Source organism: Rattus norvegicus, chromosome 6, assembly GCF_021556685.1.
Source record: "Rattus norvegicus strain SHRSP/BbbUtx chromosome 6, alternate assembly SHRSP_T2T, whole genome shotgun sequence".
Classification (NCBI taxonomy): Eukaryota; Metazoa; Chordata; class Mammalia; order Rodentia; family Muridae; genus Rattus; species Rattus norvegicus.
The window spans coordinates 13,971,385-13,986,488 of NC_141539.1; the positions used below are offsets into that span (position 1 = coordinate 13,971,385).

The 15,104-nt window shown below is 44.4% G+C and overlaps 1 pseudogene; it reads right to left on the reverse strand.

Moving 5' to 3' along the window:
- Positions 1-372: 372 nt before the first annotated feature.
- Positions 373-15,104, reverse strand: part of LOC148005044 (uncharacterized) — a 36,702-nt pseudogene continuing 21,970 nt past the window's right edge.

The window sequence follows — 15,104 nt, forward strand, 5'->3', positions numbered from 1 at the left end:
TGTGCTACTCCCAGATCTATATCCCTAAGCAGGTGCCTCAGAACCCCAATAGACCCAAAATACTAAAAAAACAAAACAAAACAAAAAAAACCAAACCCAATAAAATACTCACTGGCACAAAATGAATGGTCAAGGTCACAGAGAAAACCGAAGCTAGCAGTGCTGACCAGTTAATCTCACGGGAGATGGTTGTTCTGGCGGTACTTATCAGTCTGTAATCGTGCCTTGGGAAAGGAGGCAGGAAGTCAGTGTCATACTGTCCGACATACTGAGTTGAAAGCTAGCCTAAAGTATCGCTACCTTTGACCTTTGAAGGGAGGCTGAGATGGACCTCTGTGGGGTGTGGCCCTCCAGGTTCTATTGCGGGTCCAGTTGGAGACAGCATCTGCCACACCATTTCTGTCCAGTGCCATCTGTCCTGGCACACAGGTACTCAAACATTGACTCTTAGGTTTCTGAAATCCATCCACCACTTGGAGAGTTTGGTGCAGCCAGGAGTCTGAAAGGGAGGGGAGGTTGGGGGAAGCAGTTTTGAAGTGGCCCCATGGGGAAGGAGGATCGGCATCTGTGCTTACAGCTGGTTGAGGACTCAGGCGGATGGACGGGAATGAGCCTGGACTTCCGGGTGGCGGCTGGCAGCAGGGCTTTGTGGGAATGAGAAGAGGTATTGTCCCGGGCAGACTGCTGCGGCCTGGCCAAGGGAGGGCGCAGCCCCTGCTCCAAGGATCGCTGGATGAACCAAGCCTCAACTTTCTCCTCCTTTAGAGTCTGGCGGCCATGATCTGTCGAGCATTGAGGTCCGGGTATGGTTCCATCTAGAAGTGTTCCAGCTCCCAAAGCTGCTACCAAGTGTACTTCAGGTCAAGGGACCCAGGGTGTAGGAGGTCAGAGAACGCGGAGATGCTTCCGTCTCGTCTGTAGCTCACTTCTGTGTCCGTTCAAATCCTTATAATCGGCCTCGGTGTACTTTTCCTAGTTTTTTCTCTATGTTAGGGAGCACCCGGGTCTCTCTTCCTACATTAGGGGAGTGCTCTGATTTTGCTAAGACTTCTCTGTATCTTTTGAATGTCCCGTTTCCTCCATTAATAACAAGACAAAACAATGGACTCTTTTTACCCGCATTTTCTGACATCTGACTTTCCTTTGATGCTGAACTCAAACAGAGATTCCTTCCACATAACCAATTCTAGCCTTTTCCTGTTTCTCCTGAAACATGGTGCAACATAGAGAAGGCACTTAACCTAAGAAACTTTAATTCAACTTTTCTCTCATTTCTTAGACTCGATCTATTTTATTTTAATTTTTTTTGTATTGAGATAGTCTAATTTAACTTGATACCCAGAGGAGTGGCTCCTCTACAGTGATTCAGACTCACTCATTACCTCGTAGGTCTGCAGCTAGGCTTTGTAACCATCGTATGGTTTATGTGACACACTGAGTCGAAATTTAAATGTCTGTTTCTCTCCTCATTGGTATAGCATTTGTGGGGGCAACTTACAGCTTTCTTGAAAAAAAAATGGCGAGGAAGCCTGGGGAATTGGAAAGACTTTGGGTTTTAGCAACTGGCAGTGCGGAGCCGATGCTTAAGTTGCTCCTTACGGGCTCTGTCGTTTGGGTGAGTGTATACATTTCCCAGAGCTTCTGCTTCCCCATCTTAAGACTAGGGCTGGGTAGGACACCTTTCTAGGAGAATGACTAGAATAAATGACAAACGCTCGCATGGAATAATTTATGTGCAACATCAAATGCAACTCCTTGAATAAAGTAAGAGTCAAGTAAGTTAACTCGTGATTAAGCTACCCCTCTGCTACCTGCAATGCTGGACTCTGCATCCTGCTCTCCCCCATCGCAGGAGGGTGGAAGGTGTTTCCCCGGATACTTCCCGCCCTCTAACCACCCCGAAGACGATTTTGAGTTGCTCCCCAAGCCCACTGATCTAGATGCAAAGATGGGAGCTTGGCTCTTTCACTCGCCCACGAACGAGCCCAGCTTGAAAAGCATGTGTTGTGCCTTCTACTGGGATAATATCACAACTTCTTGGGGTCGGAAAGAATTAACCGATCTATGGCCACTTAAGTTGAAATTGCCAGTGATGGTTTGGGACGGCCGAATTCAGTGCGGTACTTGTACAGGTTGGAAAAATGAAGCTGACTTTTAGGGTTTATGGGGTGAGCTGAGCGAACTGTCTAGACAGTGAGGTGGGAGGGAAAACACACGACAGTTCCTTAGAACTTTCTTTTTATGTCATCAAAAGGATTGTGGGCACAAGTAACTATTATCAAAGACAATTCAGAGTGTGGATAACCAAGCCCTTTAGAATATCATTTTGTTCTACACCCCCTCGGCCCTGCCAGCACTGTCACTTTGTACCGTGTGAAGATAACTGTATTTGGCTCTTACTGATGAGGCCATGGGATTGTTTTTAAAGCTAGGAGCCAGTATTAGAATCCCAGTGTCCTGTGTCCTACATTCATTGTTGGGGTCTTAGTGAGCAGTCGGTAACGGCTGCTTAGAACATTTGTCTAAGCTACTCTGCTAGTATCTGATCTCTAGAGCATGTGACTTTCAGAATTTTCTCACAAGTGAGAAGAGGTGTAGAATAACTCCTTTGGGCAAGTGCTGCTCTTGTTAGCCTTTCCTGAGCTTGGTGCTGGCTCTAAGCCTGATTAGATTCTTTAACTTGGCAATGAGAACACTGGCCCCACTCTGCTCTTGGCTGATGATTCATGGTCCCTTTCCTTGAACAATGGGTTATACAGACATCAAGCTTTTCTCTCATAGTATAGCTTAAAACTCAGGGCTATTATTATTTCCAGAAGGACATTTGAAAGCATCTAAGTTAAAGTGTGTGTGTGTGTGTGTGTGTGTGTGTGTGTGTGTGTTTGAGGGAGGGAGGGAGGGAAAGAGGGAGAGGGGGGGGGAGAGAGAGAGAGAGAGAGAGAGAGAGAGAGAGAGAGAGAGAGAGAGATATATGAGTCCAGGCAAGTAACTGTGTGGAGATCAGAGGAAAAGTTGTAGGAATTGGTTCTGTCCTCTACTTTATTGAGACAGGATCTTCCTTATTGTTTCTGCTGGGCTGCATTTTCTAGATTACCTTGCCCTCAGGTTTCTGGGCAATTCTCCTGTCCCTGACTACCATCTCCCTGTATGACTACAGATGTCTGTCATCATATCCTGTTTTTATATGTGGGTTCCCAGGAATAACAGACTACAGACGGCCAGATGCTTGCAGACTCGGACTGCAATGGTTTGCGCTTCCAAAAACTTGGACAAGTTGACCTGTGACTTGTACCAAAGCTCACCGTCAAGGGATGGAAATGAATTGTTCTAGCCAACGTGGACCTTTATGGAAGGTGGAGCTCATTCCAGCCCACAAGATTAGGAGCAGGAGAAAAGTCTTCCCAGCCCCAGTGTCCCACGAAGGCGTAGGCGTAATCTTTAGAAACTGGAAAACTTGGGAGTGGCATCGGCTCTGTGAATTCACCGTAGGGAATTCCACCATCATGTGCAGTCTCTCTCACTCACATCCTGGCTTAGTTCTTGATTTCTCTCTTGTGCCTGTTTTTCCTTCAGCCTGTGTTTCTCACTGAAACGCACCTCCAGTTGGATGGCCTGATGTCTATAACGGCCATGGATTTCTTGGGCAGCGAGTTGGAGCACGTCTACGCTTGTTAAGAGCTGACTGTCCTAGAGCGGAGGTCAGTGAAATGTGCAGACATCCCAGAGGAGAGAACAATGAGGAAATGTCAGAGAACACAGGTCAGCACCTGCCGCCTCCCTTACTGGATCTCTTAAGGTTGCATACACCTCACCGAAGAGCATCATGGAAGATTCCAGAAGGGAATCTCTGGGATTGGTTTCACAAGGAACCGGGTCAGACGTTTTCATGGTTGGGGTCAACTACCAAACACACCCTGTGAGACCCTGGGACCACAGTCAGCCTCACATCTGAAGGCAGCGACAGCTCCTCTGGGCTGAACTTCTTTTCAAGTGGCACAGTCTACAGAGTGCCAGGTATATCTGTCACCTGGTTATCCCTCTCTGTAGCTAATAAGTTCATTTTATTTCACTACCTAAGAGATAGGTGTGCCTGGTTTTGTGACATAGAAAGAACTAGGCATTCTTGGGGTGTGTCTCCCTGCTGCTGAACTAAGGGTCACAGTCTGTACCCCAAGAAGACAAATTTGGCCACCTACCCTTGAGAAGCCAATTAAAACAGCCAAAATAACAATGAAAAGCAGAAAATGGAGACTTAGCCAGTGTAGCCATGTGGAAAAGAGGGACAAAGAGATCTAGTGACCCTCTAACCCCCCAACTGTCTCCAGGGTCTGGAAGTAAGGTTAAAGTTTACATAGAAGGCCAGTGATATATACATGTAAGCAGTCCTGGTCAGCATATGGTCTTGCCCACCATTGACCTGTGAGATTAGTCTCATTCTGTAAGGTATTCTGACTAATTAGAACTGTGTCTAATCTTTGGGAAATAGTTCTTCATTTTGCTGGAGCCCTTTCCTTCTCTAAGCATGAGAGTCATGGGAAACTTCCACTTGTGATCCACTGCCCTAGTCATTTGACATTCAGATTATGAGATGCGTCTCTGTAGAAACCTTCATTCCTGAGAGGACAGTTCCACCATGAGATGTCAGTCTTCATGGCGAGAAATGTGTTCCTGGCCATGGCCTCTTTCCTTATGATCTCTCCAGTGCCTCCATTTCTTGGAACAAGTGCACACATCCTTCAAAGTCCCACACGGATGCTTCATAATTCCCTCCACACCACTGACAGTTGTCCTTCCACACATGGGCTTGCTGCAGCCTGTGGTCTGGAACATGCCTTGTGTTATGTCCCAGTGAACAGACCATCTATCTGGTCATAGCGCTGTCATCTCAACTGTCACCTTGTAATTGTTGGAGACACGATCTTGATTCCACATGTCAGTAGGAGAGGGAGACCTCTCTTCCTCTTCCCCCACCATCCTGCATTGTCTCTCTCTAACTCTGGTGTGTTATCATAAGCTGTATGTGGGACTCAGCCCCTCTCCTCTACTTGTTGGGGGAACAAGTCAACCCCTGAGCATGAGCAGATTAGAAAGCATAGACTCACTTCTGCTTCCTCCACCAGCATTCTACCTTGGCTGTGGGCCTGCTGCATACATCTTCACAGAGACTTGGGATGAGGAGGAGTCGTGGCTGAAATGAGCCACAGCCAAGGGGATGTAGGGGATGTAAAAAAACCAGGAACAAGCTTACATCATCCCCCAAACCCTTCTCACTGCCTTTTCCATGTCCCTCTCCACTGAGCCTCTCACTGCACCGGACAGGCACCGTGGAGGGCACCCCACCTGCATTTGATCCAAAGGATGAGACTCGGGAAGGACCCGAGAGCTGGGAAGAGAGCAGCATTTTACTGACGCACTCAAGTATCTTGCTCTGCCTGGTGCATTAGACATTGGATATTGAGTTTCAGACACTGGAGTCTTATGAAATCGACCCATTTTAGTCCCACCTGACCACATGAAAAGCTTAGATAGTTTCCTCAGTGTTTAAGTATATGTACTTTAGTGCCTCCTGCTAAAGCCTGCACTGATTTTCTTTCTTCCTTTCCAGACAATGATACTCTATTTTCTCCAAGATCCAATGGGTCTTAGAAAATCATCTCTGACTGCGGTGTTTACATGGGCTTCCCGGACTGGGCATGGGCTTGGGGCCAGGACCCTTGCCTTTCCAGTTCTGTTCCTAGCACCCCAAGACAAAAGTACTTCTGGAGCTGCCTTCATTCCTGACGGTGAATCTGATGGTTGTGACACCCACCAGTGGGACTGTGAGAGGCCTGGACACACTCTTACTCCATGTTCCAAGGCCCTGGTCCAAATCATGACTACGTTTTGTCTTGAATTCAGTTCAATGGGACATGAAAATATTTTTCTCAATTAAATGGAATAGACTGGAGAGAATCAGAGTATCAAACTACACGTATCAAAGTTAAAAGTTGTTCCACTGAGCCTGGGTTTTGTACGTGTACATCCAGTCTGCACATAGAACTGTAATGTAGATGTGTTTATAATGCACAGAACTTGGAGTAAATTATGGTGCATGGTGACAGTAACACAGCCAGCGTGCTTTCTGGAACAAAAAGGCATGCCAGGCAATGTAGTAGAGTGGAAGACCCAGAAAAAAAAGAAAAGAAAAAAAAACTTCAATTACCTTATAGTTGACAAATGTAGCAAAAAATATTCACTGGAGAGAAGACAGCATGGTTAGCAAATGCTGCTGGGGAAAGTGGAAATCCACAAAATACTGAAACTAGACCCCCCATCTTTTGCCCTGTACAATACTCATTTCAAACGATATCAAAGACGTCAGCGTAAGACCTGAAGCTTCGAAACTGCTAGAGTTAAGCATAGGAAAAACACAGAAAAGACTGTCTGAGAGGACTTGTAGCTCCAGGCAGGACGGCAAGAACCACTGACTAGGGTTGCATTAAATGATGACGTTCTTTTGAACAGAAAAGGGAACGATAACCGCGTGTGGGCAGTTAATGATAACCTCTGCGACAGACGCAGAGGCAGGAAGACTGTGTTCAAGCTCAGCTGGACTACACGGTGAGAGTTAGCTCAGAAGCAGCAGCAAATGAAAGCAAGCACCCAGGCTGGACCTGGTGGAGAATTTGCCACACTGGGTGTGGGGGGCGGGGCTTTGAGAGAGAATCATGGGAGTCAAGGGCAGGAGGAGAGAGAGTGGGGATGTCCTCTTGCTTGGTACGTATGAGGTTTCTTTGGGGCAGTGAAAGAGTCTGTAATTAAACACATCACATTGCCTTAGCGATTTTTCTTGTTATTGTGATGAAGATATTCATCAGACACAACTCCGGAAGGAATTATTTGGGCTTATGGTTTCAGAGGTGTCCATCACGGCAGGAAAGAGATAGTGGAGAATACAGCAGCTGATGCCATAGTGGACCAGAATGTAGAGGAAAGTGGCTAAGATAAAATATAACCCCAGGAACATGTCCCGATCATTCCTCCAGTAAGTGGCACCTCCTGCTATCACTGTCTTCCAACAATGCTGTCACATTATGAATCCATTAATGACGTCATCTATTAATGATGGTGAAGCCCCTGTGATTTAATCACTTTGGGGAAACCTCCACAGATGTCCAGGACTGTTTCTTAAGGAACTCAGTCATGCTGCCATTAAAAGTAACCACTACACTTTGATGTTAAACTATGTGTTGAAATGATAATCCTTTTATATATTGGGTTAGCCAAAGCATGTTATTAAGATTAGCCTTTATTTCTTTCCCTGCTATCTTATTATGTGGTTACTAGGAAATTTAAAATCATACGCATGGCGACCATTCAGCTTCTGTTGGCTGTGCTCTGCTGTAGTCTCCATAGTCGTACGGTGGGAGTTTCACTCCAGGAAAACTGGTGACTATACAGACTTCCTGTTTCTATATCAACTGATCACAGAGTTGTCTGGCTAAGAGGCTTTATCGCTTTTGCCTGAGACCCCTCCCTACCAGTCTTCTCTCCTTTGTTCTCTTGTCATGATGAGTTTTTGTTCTAAAGCAATTAGTAACTCATCTTCTCCCTCAACAATGGCTGCCCAGCAGCGGCCACTCCTCACCCAGGGCTTTCCTTTCTTAGGTTCCAGTTACTCATAGTAACCATGGACTGAAAATATTAAGTGGAAAATTCCAGAAACAAATAATTCATAAGACTTAAGCTGCTATTTCAGGGAGCATGATGGAACCATGTGTCCTGTTTTCTCCTACTTGAAATGTTTGTTTCTTTATCCAGAGTACCCACACTACATGGACTATCTGCCTCTTAGACACTTGGTTCCTGTCAGTTATCATCTTGACCTTACTTTATCATAGGGCTTATGGTTAATCCTTATTTTATTTAACAATGGCCCTGAAGCATGAGTAATGATGTTGGCTGCTTGGCTATGGCAAACAAAAGGTGTAAACACTTCATATGTAGCATTTGGGACTTTCTGGGGTCAGACATCCGCTATGAGTCATGAAGCATATCCCTCTACAGATTCCGGGGAAATTAATGTATGCTGTTTGGAAGTTTTGCTTTTCATTTTCTATTGTATCTTTTCTAAGAAACACAAAAATCATCAAAGAAAAATGAGGATTATGAGAGCTGGATTTGAGAGTTTTGAAGCCACTCTTCAAATAATGCAGGTACTAATTGGGTATGAGGAATATGATATTTAAGCTACAGTCCAAATACTCAATCTGTGGTATGGGCAGATAGCAAAGCACCAGCAGAATGTGACAAGCAGTGCATGTGGTTCAGGGTATGAGGGGAGGATGCTGGGGGCTTGCTCTGGAGCTGAAAGTGTACTTACACTAGGACGGGGGCTTGAGTTTAAGAGATGGGGACTTCTAGGGATGGCAACCACTTTAGGACTGTCTGAAGCCCTGAGGTGACCTGGGACCACAGGCATATTGGTTTTTCCAGATTGAGTCCTCAGAAGACACAATTTGAGTAGCCCAGAGATTCCTGAGGATATGAGGCATATGCTATTAAAATCCTTATTTGAGGCAGGAGACATGGCTCAGTTGCAGAGTTCTGGTCTACCATGCAATAGAACAATCCCAACACTGAAAAACATTCTTGTGTGGGTCAGTGGACTTGAAGGTGCATGAATAAACCCATTCACTTGCATAGGATATTTTTATCTACATGTATGAGTAACATAGGCTTGTAATTTTCCTTTCTTAAAATACCCTAGGTTACAGTTTGATATTAAGAACTTGTTGGGCCGAGAGATTCTTTCAAAGCTTGTCTTTCTTTTGATACTATGAAAATTTGTGGGAGATTCCTAAATGATCTTAATTAAATAAGGGATATAATTCACTGGTAAGCATCTGAACCTAAAATTTTTGTTAGAAGATTTATAAGTTGTTTCTTGAACGGTGTTTAACTTTCTATTTTTCCTATCAGTTTTAACATATTTTAATATTTATTTATTTATGTGTGCATTTTCATATGTGTACGTGCATATGTTTAGGGGCCCATGGAGATCAGAAAGGGTTGGATCCTGATATAGGTGCTGGGAATTAGACTGAGGTCCTTTGTAAAAACAGCAAGTCAAAACAGCAAGTGTGTGTGTGTGTGTGTGTGTGTGTGTGTGTGTGTTTTGAGCCCTGGCTGTACTGGACTTGCTTTGTAGACCAGGCTGGCTTATAACTCACAGAAATGCTCCTGCCTCTGCCTCTTGAGTGCTGGAATTAAAGGCATGCACCACCATGCCCAGCATGAATAGCAAGTGCTTTTAACTGCTGACCAATCACTCTAGCACATCTTATTTTATCTAGGAAATTTTCCATTTCTTTCACATTTTCAAAATTACTGTTTTCCTGTTTAACCTATTTCTTCTGAGATATGACTGAGAGCATTATCTCTGTAGGATCTGTAGTGGTGCCTCTGTTTTCATTCATAGCATTGGATAGTTGAACTTTCTTACTTACGTGAACAATCCAACCATGATTTATTAATTTTATTTCTATTTAAAATGTTTTTGTTATATTTATTGTTTCTATAGAGGTCTACCCAAAATTCCATTACAAAATATAAATTGATGGCATCTGTGTATATGCAGTCATAAGTCAAATTAAAAAATAGGAAATATTTTATCTTCAAAACTAATATATACAGGAAGATAAAATACATAACATGTGACTTTATGTGGTTAACATTGTTAAAACATCATGGATTATTTTTATTGGGCATATCTGAGTATTCTGCATATGAATCAATAATTTCCTGAGGGAGGAGTGGGTTGCTGGAAACAACCAAAAGTATCTTAACCTTATTCTGGTTTGCGAGTGTTTTGTTGACTACTTTTGCATCTATGTTCATGAGGGTAATTGGTCTGTAATTCTCTTTCTTTGCTGACTCTTTGTGTGGTTTGGGTATCAGAGTGACCGTGACCTTATAAAATGAGTCCTACCACAATGACACTTGCTCAACTATGTTTATAGCTGCTTTACTCATGATAGTCAGAAACTGGAAACAACCTGGCTGCCCCTCAACTGAAGAAAGGATAAAGGAGATGTGGTACATCTCCACATTGGGGGGGGTGTCATTTAGCATGTAAAAACAATGACGTCATGAAATTTGCAGGCAAGGATCGCCACGCTACAATCTACAGACCCAGAGAGGCTAAGTAACAACAAGGAGGGTTCAAGGCAGGAGGGGAGGGTGACATGGATCTCCCAGGGAAAGAGAAATAGAATAGAACTTGTGGGTGGACTGGGGGTGGATGGAGATGGGAACAGAAAATATTGAGTGGGGACGTGGAGATGGATGGGGGTAAACTACTGGGGAAGACAGCTGGAACTGGGGGACACTTGGGGGGCAATGTGGAAACTCAGTGGAGTGAAAACTCTCTGGAATCTACTAGGGTGACCCTAGTAATGGAGGATGCAGAGCCTTAGCCAGCAGACATCTTCTATACTGAAGCAAGACCTCCAGCATTGGGAGTGGGACATGAGCCCAGCCACAAAACCTTTAACCCACAGTCTGTCTTGCATGAAAGATGTGCTGGGGCAGTAGTGGTACAGAACTTGTGGGAATGGCCAACCAATGACTGGTCCAACCTGAGGCTCACTCCATAAGACGGAGCCCATGCTTGACGCTGCCTAGATGGTCAAGAACCAGAGTCTGGACATCCCAGAGACCCAGAATAGAACCAAGTATTACTGGCAAAAAAAGTCTGTGAAATGATTTCTAATTGTATTCTGCTATACTCAAAGACCAGTGCCTACCCCAGTTGTCATCAGAGATGTGTATCCAGTAACTGATGGGAACAGATGCAGAGATCCTCAGCCAGACACTAGGAGGAGCTCTGGAAACCCGGGAGAGGAGGGGGAGGAGGGGGGGGAGGAGGAGGGGGAGGAGGAAGAAGAGGAGGGGGAGGAGGAGGGGAGGAGGAAGAAGAGGAGGGGGAGGGGAAGGGGAGGGGGAGGAGGAGGAGGGGGAGGAGGTAGGATTGTAGAAGTCAGTGGGGTCAAGGACACCATGAGAACACAACTCACAGAATCAACTAAGCAGGGCTCATATGGGCTCACAGAGACTGAACCAACAATCACTGATCCTGTATGGGTTTGGGCTAGGTTTTTCATATGGTCGTGTAGCTTGGTGTCAAGTGGGAGCGGCCGTGTCTCTAAGTCTTTTTCCTGCTCTTTGACCCTTTTCCTCTTACTGGGGTGCCTTCACCAACCTTGACAGGAGGCTGTGTGCTAGTCTTTTTGTAACTTGTTATTCCACATTTGAATGATGTCCCGGGGAGCCTGATGCTTTTTTGAAGGGTAATGGAGGAGAGGGGAGGGAGGAGGGATGCTGGGAAGAAGGGAAATGTGGTCAGGATGTGATGTATGAGAGAATAAAAAAATAAAAAAGGGAAAACCTTAGTTTTTTGTCTTTTAAACAAAGTTGCTATGCTTATAAAATCTAAAATTTTTCACAAGGTTTGAATTTGATTGATAGTAATGTCAATTTAGATGTCTTTCCCCAAGTCTTTGTGGCTCTCAGTTTTTTATTGGAAAAACTGCCCACTCAGGCACTTGCTGTTGAAATCATCAAGACGCTGCTTTGACCTGGTAACAGATTTCATATAGGTGAGTTGGTAGTGTCACACGACACGGCTGGCTTCTAAGGAACTGCACCACAGAGCTTCATACAGCATCCTTATCAGCTTAGGCGGGGTCTAGAGCCTACCATAGTGCTAAGTTCTGTTCTTTCGCGATTTCCGATGCTGAGACACTGATAAGGTGAGGCCACAAGCTGGCAAACAGACGGTGTGAGTTATTTTCCGGCTTCTTTGCCTGGAAATCCTTCTTCAGAATCATGCAAATGTTTTCCCAGCCTTGCTTCAGCCCGCTGTGTGCTGCAGCGTCACCCCCTTCAGGGTGGCGTTAGCTGGGGCTTGCAGCTGTGAGGAGTATCACCTCTGTCTGTGCCCAGTTTGTCGGGAACTGTGGTCATCAAAGGAAGCTGAATATTGTCAAAGTCTCCACGCCTGCCGAGAGGAAGACTCGTTTTCAGCTTTCACTGTTCACATAGCAGATCGCACTTGTTGATTTATATACATGCACTGCTTTTACATCCATCGAGGGGTAAATTATACACGATTCTGACAAATAGTATTTTCCATAAGCAGTTGAATTTGGTTAGCTAACATTTTGTGGAGGTTTTAAGCCTCATGAAATATGTTCTCTGGCCATAATGGAATTATATTAAACTATGTAACAAAAATATCTAGAAAAATGTCCAAACATTCAGTAATATCAGTTCAAGAATGAGAAAGGAATTTTAACACAAGGGAAATGAAAAAGACATAAAAAATTACAAAATAAGTACTTTCTTATGTGGTGTGTGTGTGGTATATAGTGTGTGTGTGTGATGTGTGGTATGTGTGAATGTGTGCGTGTGATGTGTATGTGTGTGTGTGGTATGGTAAACGTATGTGGTATGTGTGTTTGGTGTGTGTGTGTGTACATGGTGTGTGTTTATCTGTGTGTGTATGTGTGTGGTGTGTACGTGGTGTGTGTGTAGTGTGCGTATGTGTGTGAACGGTATGTTTGTGTGGTGAGTGTGTGTATTGTGTGTGTATGTGTGTATGGCTTATGTGTGTGGTGTGTGCATGTGTGTGTATCTATGGTATGTGTGTATTTGTGTATGGTGTGTGTATATGTATATATGTGTGGTGTGTATGTATGATGTGTGTATATGTGTGTATGTGTGGTGTGTGTATGTGTGTATCTATGTATGGTGTATGTGAATATGGTGTGTGTGTGTGTGTGTGTGTGTGTGTGTGTGATGGTCAGAGGCTGATGTTAGCTCTCTTCCTCCATTATTTTCTATTTAATAAGCCAAGGCAAGGTCCTTCACTTGAACCCAGAACTCACTGCATTGGCTAGTCCAGACAGACAACTTGCCCCAAGGATTCTGTCTCCGTTCCCCAAGCCCTTGGAGCACAGGCAGACTGCCATGCCCACAGACATTTCTGTGTCTGCTACGGATCTGAACGGTGGTCTCCATGCTTGGGCTTGGCTAGTTCTCTGGTCAGCCCCTCCTTTCCTTGTATTCATGATGTTTATTTTGCTTGGGGTTTGTTGAAACTTTGGTTTGGTAGACCTACAGTTTGTATCGTTTTGGGAATGTTTTTCAAACAGTATTTTTGTTCTCTTTTTTTTCTCCAAATAAATTTGCTTTGTTTGTTTTCTTTGCTGACATTCCTTTTCTCCCATGGCCTTAAAAGTCTTTTAAAGCTTATGCCCTATTTTTTGTTTTGTTTTGTTTTTCTACCTAACATAGACTGGAGTCATCAGGGAAGAACAACTCCAGCTGAGAGGTCTCTCTCAGACTGCCTGTAGGTAAGTCTCCAAAGCATTTTCTTGATTCATGATTAATATGTGAGGGCTCAGTATGTTGTTGTTGGTGCTACCCATGGGATGTATAAGAAAACCTGGGCAAACCATGAGAGCAAGCATTAAGCAGGGTCCTCCATGGCCTCTGCTTTAGTTCCTGTATCTAGGTTCCTGCCTTGAGTTCCTGCCTGGCTTAGCTAGGGTTTCACTACTGTGAACAGACACCATGACCAAGGCAACTCTTACAAGAACAACACTTAATTGGGACTAGCTTACGGGTTCAGAGGCAGTCCATTATCATCAAGGTGGGAGCATGGCAGCACCCAGGCAGGCATGGTGCAGGAGGAGTTGAGAATTCTACATCTTCATCTGAAGGCCATTAGGAGAAGACTGTCTTGCAGGCAGCTAAGACAAGGGTCTCAAAGCCCACGCCACAGTGACACACTACTCCAACAAGGCCACACCCATCTCAACAAGGCCATACCTCTTGATAGTGCCACTCCCTGGGCCAAGCATATACAAACCACCACACTGCCCTAGCTGTGAGTAAGCAGTAAGATGAAATTTACCTCTTTCTTCCCAAATTGCTTTTGTTCGTGGTGTTTTATCGCAGTAATATAACCTAACAAGACAGCCTAAAGCAGATGACTGTTTTGTCTATGTGTATTTACAGTGCAATGTCTTGATCTAATCTATGCATGCATTGTAGAAAAATTAGTCATGCTAGTTAGTATGTCTATTACCCACACAGTTTGTCTTATGTATGTACAGTGAGATTACTAAGAATCAGTTGTAACAGACAGAACTGAGATACACAACACATGATCAACGGCTGCGGTCACCAGGTTGTACTAAATCTGATTCTTCAGTCTATCTAACAGCAACCATGTGCCCTCTAATCCCACTTCCCTGGACCCCTCCTTCATGGCTCATTTCTGATACTTCCTGTTGCTGCGACATCCTTTCTGTTTGTAAAGCTGTTTTACTTCAGATCGAAACTTTCCCTCTTGGAGGGAAGTGGGAGGGTGACCAGGGTCACAAAGCTCACAAGAGACTCACAAAACCTTTCCTTGAGGCTGTGAGCAGTAAACGGGGATGAGCAAAGAAGTTTCGCACAGTACAGCTGCCTGCAAGCTGAGCCAGGATCCACAGTGATGAACCACGCATGAGTCATCATCCTGGTCCGAGTAACCCCTCACCCACTCTCCTGCAAATAATCCCTCTCTGGTCGTTCACCAAGCTCCATGGGGATACAACTGTTTGTTTAGTCTGTCAATGTGCTGTCTGGGATAAATGGAAGCCATCTTCCCACGAGAAGCCCCACCACATCTGTTTGTCCCATCTAATGTTTCTTTCTGGACATTGATGTTTTTATATTTAGAGTTTGACTCCAGTCTTTTGTACAATTTACTATCTCTACCTAACATACTTGGCCATTCTTTTACTTTCTTGGGTTCACATGGTATGTTAATTATTTAATAGTTTTGCCTTGCCGACCTTATCATTTGTGGCATTTTTATGGGTGTTTCTATTTAGTTTATTTCTAATTTTGTAGTTTCCTCTTTCTTTGCAGGTAATTTTTTTAAAATCTTTTTAGATGCTGCATACTTCTGTTTTTCAAGACAGGGTTTCTCTGTGTAGCCCTGACTCTTCCTGGAACTCTCTTTGCAGACCAGAGTGGCCTCGAGCTCACTGACATCTTCTCCCTCTCAA